The following is a 10,298-nucleotide window of genomic DNA, read 5'->3' on the forward strand; positions in this document are numbered from 1 at the left end:
TAAAGGAAGATGAACAAACTGAGGTCACAGTAATTGTTATATCAGCTCTATTTCTTTGTGGATATCAATTTATCATCCTCATTATTCATCATCATCATCATCATCATCATATCATCATCATCATCATCATCATCATCACATAATCATCATCATCATCATCATCATCAGTCCCACCACTACCAACATCACCGTCTTTGCAACCATCATTATATTCATCTTCATTCACCACCACTACCTCCCCCACCACCACCACCATCATCATCATTAACATTATCATCATCTTTGTCATTATCTATCAGAATCATTATTGTCAATATATATTAGCATTAGCAATCACCGCAATCACCTTCACTTTCTTCATCATTGTCATTAATATATCAGTATCATCTTTATTGCCCTCACCACCATCAATATCATCATCATCATCATCATCATCATCTTCACCTTCTTCATCATCCTTATCATCATCATTATCATCATCATCATCATTTTCCATCACTACCAGCATAATCGTCTTTGCGGTCATCATCATATCCATCTTTATTCACCACCACTACCACCACCATACCATCCTATTTAAATTATTAGCATCATTATTATCATTATCATCATCCTCATTCGTAGTCTATGTCACTATTTATCAGTGTCATCATTATGTCATTATCTATCAGCATCGTCTTTATTACGTTCACCTTCTTTACCATTGTCATTATCCAACAGCATCATCTTTATTGCCATCACCACTAATATCATCTTCATCTTCATCATATCTCCATTATCTACCAACAACAGCTTTATTGTCGACACCACCATCATTGTCATCACCAACTTCACCTTCATCATAATCGTCATTATCTATCACCATCATCGTTACACCAGTATCATCACCAGCACCATTATCTTCACTACCACAACCATCAACCTCACCAACGTATATTATCATTGTCTTCAACATCGTCACCACCACTATCTTTTTTTATTCATATTGCTATTGAAGCAGCTTTTTGTGTCAATCATATTCTCATATTTCTGCTGTGTCATCTGTAGGGGGCATAAATGAGAATTGTTTTTCAAATGTATGCAATCTTATCTAAAGCAATGTGTTTATATTGTCACTTTAAATGAGTTTTATAAAGAAATGAGCTGGGTCATCATACAAAATCTATTTTGAATATTATCATCATCAATGTCATTCTCCTCTTCCTAATTTTCATCATCATCACATCATCATCATCATCACATCATCATCATCATCATCATCATCCTTATACACCCCTTTCTTGAGTATTAAAATATATTTCTGTAGTTAGTCTTATTTGATGTATTTATAATATTTGTATATAAATATAATGTGTGTGTGTGTGTGTGTGTGGCGCGCGTGCGTGTGTGAGTGTTTTTGTGTGAGTGTTTGTGTGTGTGTCTATTTTGAATATTATCATCATCAATCTCATCCTCCTCTTTATCATCATCCTCATCATCATCATCATCATCATCATCATCATCATCATCATCATCATTATCATCATCCTTATCCACCCCTTTCTTGAGTATTAAAATATATTTGTGTAGTTTGTCTTATTTAATGTATTTATAATATTTGTATATAAATATAATGTGTGTGTTTGTGTGTGTGTGTGTGTGTGTGTCTATTTTAAATATTATCATCATCAATCTCATCCTCCTCTTCCTACTCTTTATCACCAATACCATCATCATCATCCTTTTACGCCCCTTTCTTGAGTATTAAATATATTTGTGTAGTTAGTCTTATTTAATGTATTTATAATATTTGTATATAAATATAATGTGTGTTTGTGTGTGTGTGTGTGTGTGTGTGTGTAATTATTGTATGACTTTTATTTGAAAGAAGTTAAATTCATCATTCTCATTATCATCGTCATCATCGCCATCTTGATATCAAGTAATTATATACTAATTCAATAAATAGTTAAACATCTATTATTAATATTCTCTGTCTGGAACTGAACTAATTATTGGCCTGGCGTTGCCTACGTATTAACTAATTTGAAACATTGTAAAATACAAACTATTATTATTATCATCATCATATTCGTCGCTGATACCATCATTTCTTTTGACCCTCTCTCTCTCTCTCTCTCTTCTCTCTCTCTCTCTCTCTCTCTCTCTCTCTCTCTCTCTCTCTCTCTCCTCTCGTAACAACTAAAAAACAAACTATTATTATTATTATTATTATTATCATCATCATCATCATCATCATCATCATCATCATCATCATCATCATCAATCATCATCGCTAGTACTAGCACTTCCATACAAAAATTATTATCATATATTTTTATAAAATAAACTTCAATTGCACTTTTTGCTTGCAAATCTTATTTTATGTGTTTAACGTTTGATTTTCATTAAATGTAGAAGTTTGAGAGAGAGAGAGAGAGAGAGAGAGAGAGAGAGAGAGAGAGAGAGAGAGAGGAGAGAGGGAGAGGAGAGAGAGGGAGAGGGAGAGAGAGAGAGAGAGAGAGAGAGAGAGAGAGAGAGAGAGAGTTAAGTGCTGTCAGCGGGACTCGTGGGCCTTCTAGTTTTCACGCCAGATTCCCGACGAGTCGGCATGTGTATAGATAGCATTGGTAAGCCCTGATGATGTCAGTTTGGACGACTTATACGAGTTATAGATGTGCTGGGAGTGGGGAGGGTACTCGCTGTTTGGTTAGGAGAAGAAAATGTGGCACAGCCAATTTTGTGACACAGGTAAGACGAATAGATAATCTATATGTCCTATGCTGACGAAACACTTTTTTTTTTCAATACAACTAGGGAACCTTTGCTTCATAATAATATATATCGATAGATGACTGAAACCAAGCGATAGGTGAATGCAGGCAAACTTGGTGCGTAAAACCGATTGAGGAATGAACCTAAACGAAAGTGAATGAAAGCAAACTTGGGAAGTACCTAAACTAAAGTGAATGAAGGCAAACTTGGTACGTACGTATGACCGATAGATGAATGAAGGCAAACTTGGTACGTATGACCGATAGATGAATGAAGGCAAACTTGGTACGTATGACCGATAGATGAATAAAGGCAAACTTGGTACGTATGACCGATAGATGAATGAAGGCAAACTTGGTACGTATGACCGATAGATGAATGAAGGCAAACTTGGTACGTATAGATAGTATGCCCTTGGCTAAGAAGCTCATAACATTGCCATCCGGAAGTATAACGAACCAACACACAAAACTGTGTGTATCCATGAACGCTTATAGACGGGTTAATACAGTTCAGTGAGCATTACTCATAAACGCGGATGGCAAAAAATAATAACAAAGACCTGAGTGACGTCATTTTCGAACTATCTATAACCGATAGATGAATGAACCTAAACGAAAGTGAATGAAGGCAAACTTGAGAAGTAAAACTGATAGATGAATGAATCTAAACGGAAGTGAATGAAGGAAAACTTGGGAAGTAAAACCGATAGATGAATGAACCCAAACTGTTAAAACAGATCGGTATAATGAAACCTAAATTTGTCAAAAGCATACATCGATAGATGAATGAACCGAGATTTGTTAAAATAATATATCGACGGGTGAATGGGCATAAACCTGATAAAACACATATCGATAGATAAATGAATCCAAACTTGTTTAAAACATATGTCGATAGATGAATGAACTTATACTTGTTAAAAAGATATACCGATAGATGAATGAACTTAAATTTGTTAAAACATATGTCGATAAGTGAATGAACCCAACCTTGTTAAAACATATATCGATAGATTACCGAACCTAACCTTGTTAAAATTAAAACATATATCAATAAATGAATGAACTTAAATTTGTTAAAACATACATCGATAGATGAGTGAACATAAGCTTGTTAAAACATAAATCGATATATACTTAGGCCGCCCCTTGGGGCGCCCAACATGAGCCACAAGTCTTCGCCATTCTGTCCTGTCTTCCATAAGCGTACGCGATTGATCGATAGATGAATGAACCTAAACTTATTACAACAGTCAGCCAAAGTGAACAAGTCGTTATATTTTAAAATGTTGTCTGTGGTGTATTAGATACAGCTTCCGATTCATTTTGACCAAGTTCAAACCTTAATCAAGATCTTTTTCAGATCTTTATCTTACAAACCAGTGTCCACTCCTTAATTTGCCACGTCGATATAAATTTTTCAAAGATAAAAATGTAGCTGCTGGACTTCAATGTAATCATCCTTGTTCTCTTGTGTTCACATTGTAAAACGCGTGCCATTCTGAAGAATATAGTATAGGCATTAATAAATCGTCTCAACGATCGGGTAACCTCTTTGGTGAAATAATAGGACGTCTTACTTGTAATCAGGAGGTCTGCGGTTCGATTCACAGTCGACGCAGGCTGATTTTTTCTTTCTTGAATTTCTCTTTCTTGCTTGTCTGACACTGTTTCATACACACTTTTTCAGATCTTTAGACCTCATCAAGGAGTCTTCGCGATCTTCATTGAGAATGATTCTTTATGCATTTTCATTTTCATCGTTCTATCAGATAAGGCATAGAATTCGGTGGTGACGGATTAATAAGGCCATTATGGTTTAGTTTTGCATATTGTACACGTATAGCTTCTAACAGGCTGCAGCAGAAAACACACCGTTGGATCTGCATGCGATTCTTTCATTGAGCTAGATTATGATATTGATGCTGTGTGTTTAGCCTAAGTACTCACAAAACAAAAGCTTGATATTGATATAACATACCAATACACAAAATTATGTGTCACCTTGAGCGCTTAGTTTGATTATATGGTTAGTGGGAACTACTCATAAAAATGTCTGGCTAAAAACAATAACACAGAGCTGAGTGACGTCAATATCGTTCTTTCTGTAGCATGTGGATGGTGTCCATAAAACTCATTCACACGGCCAGATTTATCCGTTAAACGGGTAGAAACGATGGGAACATATATGCAGGTCTGACATCCGAATCCACATATGGGCCTAGTTTGACATAGTTGTAATGAACAATATTTTGGGTCTTTTTTTTTTTCTTTATTTTTTTTTTTAATTTTCCATTACAACATTGAGCCCATGAGGAAATGGGTTATCAGACCTACAAATAAGAGCACGTCGGGTAGAAACAATCAATTGCTATTCGGGGCGGTCCTTGGCAAGCTTAAGGACCACGGTCCTACGGTCCCTGGGAAATGAAAACCGCAAGGACCGGTCCTTTTCGACATTGAACATTCCGGAGAGACTGTTGGAAGTTCGAACCGTTTTGACCTTTGGGACCGTGGGATCGTTCATTCTTGAACCGTTAAAGACCGCTACACGATGAAAACCGTGGTCTACAGGAGTAAAACACACGGAGTAGTCACACTCATTTCAAATTGTAACCTAATTAGAGAAGAGGGGTGATGCCTTCTTTATTTGCTCACCGTACTTCATTGTTACTTCGATAATTTAATAAAATTTGAAATTTATCCCCATTAACGGAGATAATGGCATCGCCCAAGGCGTTGATCGAGTTGTTCGTGGCGTTGATACACACACACACAACTCCTACCCCCCCCCCCCTCCCCCACACACACATTAGAGGGTAGCGAGCATTGAAGAGTAAGAGAGAGACGTGTAGTTATAATAAGAGGGGGTGGATGCGGTAATAAGTTAATAAGTAATAAGTGGGGTCCATGGTGACTTTTCGCCAGATCTAACAAACCCAGCTACCCATTCACTGCTGAGTAGACAGGGATTCAGAAAAAACTCGACTGCACCCGGGATCGATCTCTGGCCCTTTGCGTATAAAGAGAGTGCTCTATCAACTGAGCTATCGGGGTCCCCAAATATTCTATTGGACTTTTTAAAAATACAGACGTTATAACTGGGTTTTTTGGAAGGAAGAAACTAATGAAACTCATATTATTTGATTAGTTAAAACACCAAACGAAATTTTAATATTATTGTATTATTTTAAATGACAACAATGCGATAGAAAGGAGTGGTGACAAGAGATGGACAAAAGAAAACAAAAAATCGGACTTGCTACTTGCTAGGTTCAACACACACACACACACACACACACACACACACAAACACACACATCTTTAGTAGTCACATGCATTTCAAACAATAACCCATTAGAGAAGAGGGGTCATGCCTTCATCATAGATCATTGTCATTGCGATCATTATGGTGTAGTAAATTTTGAAATTTACCCCGTATAATGGAATCGTCCAAGGCGTGCGCCTCCTGTTCCCCCCATCTCACACACGAAAGGGCGGTTTGCGAAGTGGAGGGAGGTGGTCGTCTGCCTCTATGGTCGTCTGTGTCGTTTAGTGTATGGCAAATGGGGGTGGCTGCGATTAATTAAGTGGGATGGGTGGTGATTGGTGGAAGATAGGCAACCGAGGCAACGAATCGCTGGGGAAGTAGTATGGCGCGAGACCGTTGAAAGGTGATAAGAAGTCTTCCACTATGGGACCGGTCCCCGAGACCGTGGGACCGGTCTCAGCGCGGCCCTACTATCCAGTGGATAGGAAGCTTGTCTATGACTGACAAATAACTTTCTTCCAGATCTAACCGTCCCAGCGAACCAGTGAATTGGCGAATGGACAAAAGGTCAGGAAAATACCTCAAATGACATAATAGTTTGGTTGTGAATGAAAGTTAGGATAATAAAATTTGAAAACACGACTAAACTGAGGAAAATACCCTCTGTTCAGGTACCTGGGGGAAGGGGAGGGGAGGAGGTCCTATTTGACAATTAAGCTAGGTTTGGGATTATTCTACGTCCAGAAAACATGTGGAACTTAAACCCTAAGTAATCGTATTTGTCTAAAGCTTACATACAATTATCCTGAACGGGGCGAACGGCAGCATATAAATCTTCAATTTTCGGCAACAAGAATGTCCATCCGCACGTATGTGTGCCTTTTTTTACGAAGAAGAATGTCTTAAGTGGAATGTCACTTAAAAGCCAGATCTGGTTTATGAGTAAAGTATTTATATATAGATATGTTTGACTGTTTTTTGTTTTTTTTTGTTTTGTTTTTTTTTTTTTGTTTTGTTTTTTTTTGGTTTTTGCTTTATGTTTTGCTATTTTTTATTATTTGTATTTGGAAAAAAAAGGGGGAGGGGTGTTTGTTGTTGTTTGTTTGTTTTTTTTTTTGTGATTTTTTTTTTATTTGGGGGGGTTGGTTATTGGCTGAAGAATGGTTTTGGGTCCAAAACGTTCTGTCTTTCGTATTTTGTTCTCTTTTGAAGCTGTTATATTAATTCTTTGTCACTTTTTTACAGTCCAAAGCTCCTCGCAGCTTATTAATACCATAAGTAGAGAGAGAAGTATATAAAAAGTCAAGTAACACTCGGCAAAAGTTCGCTGACTTTTGTTCGGGTCATCGCACGGGCTACAAGCAGCGCGTTAAAACAGATTACGTAAATGCCGCATGTCACTGACTGCCGCGCTCTGAAAAAAACAAAGAAAAACAAACACGTATTTACAATTTTGGTCATAAAACTTTTCCTTCAAATATCGATTGATAAAAACGCCCTTCACCTTGGCAAAAAAAAAACCATCTAAAATCTGAGACTTCGCAAATTCCCAGGTTTAAGAGTGTTTGACAAGATGAGGGTTATTTTAATCAATCGATATAATTTGAATGACGAGTTTTCTGGCCAAAATTTTTGATACGTGCTTTCTTTTTCAGAGTTCGAATTAGCCATGACATAGTTCAAGATTGCTAGCTGTCCACATTCTAATTTAAAGTCGGGTAGCCCATACGAGCAAGAATGACTCAAGCCAAACAGGCCTTTATGGAACTCGGAAACATTTTGAAAAACAGATGTCGTTCGGGATTAGATTCCGAGTCTTGAAGGGCTACGTGTGGCCAATCTTGTTATACGGATGCGAAAGCTGGACTACAAATGCAGAAACACAAAAGAACATTGAAGCTTTTGAAATGTGGTGTTTGAGAAGGATGCAGAGAATATCGTATACTGCACACAAAACGAACGAAGAAGTGCTAAAACAAACATACCAACAAAGGAAACTAATGCCCTTAATAGCGGATCGACAACTATCCTTTTTCGGACACATAGTAAGGAAAGATAAGAATGAATACCTGGCAAGTTGTGGAAAAATACCTGGTAAACGCGCCCGGGGGAGACAAAGAAAAACACTCATAGTCATAGACCAACTGAAGGGCTTCACCAACCTAACAATCCAAGAGCTGTTTGAAAAAGCAAGAGACAGGGAGGAATGGAGAGAGATAATTCATGCAGTATCCGAAGCCTGGACCAGGCATGGAACCTAGAAGAAGAAGAAGCCCTATTCGTCCTTAAAGTCGAATAGCATCAACCGTCATTGCCGTACGTAAGGACAAATAGTGTTGCTTGCACTATTCGTACTTCACACTTAAGCTGGGCAATATTCCGTTTTTGTTTTTACTGAGCTAGATTCGAATCCATATAATTACATGACATATCCGTACCGTCTTAAATGTTTGACAAACCCCACCTCCTCTGTGAGTCAAATAAACAGTTGAGTGTGTATGTGTGTTGGTTGTATGTATGTGTGTGTATGTGTTTGTGTATGTGTTAATTTCATGTTTTTATTTATTTTTTCTGGGATATGATTTTTATTCCAGAATGGTGATTGATTTCTTATTAGGAACTATTTTCGTGTTCTCCTATTGGCAAGTATCCCATCCAAATGCCTGCTCGAGAGTTTGGGTTGGCTGGGCACAGAGGAAGATTCGCCAGGTTTTCTTTGGGTTTTTTTTTTTTTTTTGGTATTTGGGGGGGGGGGGGGGTTGTTCGTTGTATTTTTTTGTTTTTTTTTGTTGTATTTTTTCTTATTTTGGTTCTTGTTTGATTTGTGTTTGTTTGCGTATGTGTGTATGTGTATGTGTGTGTGTGTTTTGCCTTTATTATATTTTTTTCAATCTGTGATAATGGGTTAGCACTCAGTAACTATTTGTTTTAAATGACTAGGATTGAATTTGTCAAAAATATCATATTAGTCAAAATAGTATAAACAGCGTAAAAGACATCACAGTGTCGTATCTCTTAAGAAGCCGTTAAAAAAATTTATAATCTTGATAATTCAGTGAGTGCCATCAATAATGGCTTGAATTTAGCCAAATTTTTTCATTTATTTGAACGATGCCGATACCTGTCCTTAAACTTCAGAAAATGTTGTTATAAGTTGTACCGTCTTGACTAGACTAGCTGTATTACATAATGATAGATTTAATTCATGGAGAATTCAATGCGTTATCAAATTGGCAGTAAATGAGATAATTGTATAGACGGGATGGAATTTGGCGGCTTTACAACACGCAAAGTAATTCCAAAACCGATAGAACAACTTTGCATTTAATCTAATCTCCATATACGATGTCAATATATGAAAGATTAATAAAGGACACTCATACCAAGTCCTCAATATTTTCAGTACTTCGTTCGTTAGCTAATACTATTAAGTATTTGGTATCCACTTTTGCCCTGACGAGAAGTTAGAATGTCTACGGGCTGGGATTTAAAATGTCTCCGGGTTGAAACTGGGTGAAATAGAATGATACAGAACATAAAAGCCCAGTTCGGCCTAAGAACAATAACTTACATATGTTCTTAAATTCAGAACAAGGGGTAATGTTGTCAGGGGTGTTTGGGTTGTCATTTTGATCTGGGTAGGGGTCTATAGTCTATGGATAACATCAATATTAGAAATTGCTCTAAGTCTGATAAAACTACGATTATTGGCCAAAAACAAATTCCTAACTTTAGTTAAAAATAAAAAAATAAAAACACGGAAATATATACATAATAAGCTTGATATATTTTAAACGATGGTTACAAGAAAAAAAATCCACGATTTTTCTCAATAATTCTTTACTCAAACAACTTTGTATGCAAATGTTGTATTCTAGATGTGTAATTTGGCTTATTACCACTTAAGGTGGTAATTCAATAGATATTACTACAACTACAGTGTGTCTCTGTACGCAGTGATACAGACCTGCCAAGCATTCGACTTATTGTATAAGAGTGGAATACTAGAATACCATTTCGAAAGTGATTTGTGCTGCATTGTAGGTTAACAAAGCACCCACATCGATGTGTACAAACACGCAGGTCTGACATCTGAACCCACTTATGGGCCTAGTTTAACATTGTTGTATAATGGACAATATTTTGCGTCATTATTTAAAGATTTCCATTACAACAATGAGCCCATAAGGAAATGGGTTATCAGACCTGAAAATAAGTGCACGTCGATCCACATCAATTTAAAAACATCACCATCGAACCCAGGATTTTCC

Source organism: Berghia stephanieae, chromosome 7 (genome assembly GCF_034508935.2).
Source record: "Berghia stephanieae isolate SIO BIC M18660-M18661 chromosome 7, UCSD_Bste_1.3, whole genome shotgun sequence".
Taxonomy (NCBI): domain Eukaryota; kingdom Metazoa; phylum Mollusca; class Gastropoda; order Nudibranchia; family Aeolidiidae; genus Berghia; species Berghia stephanieae.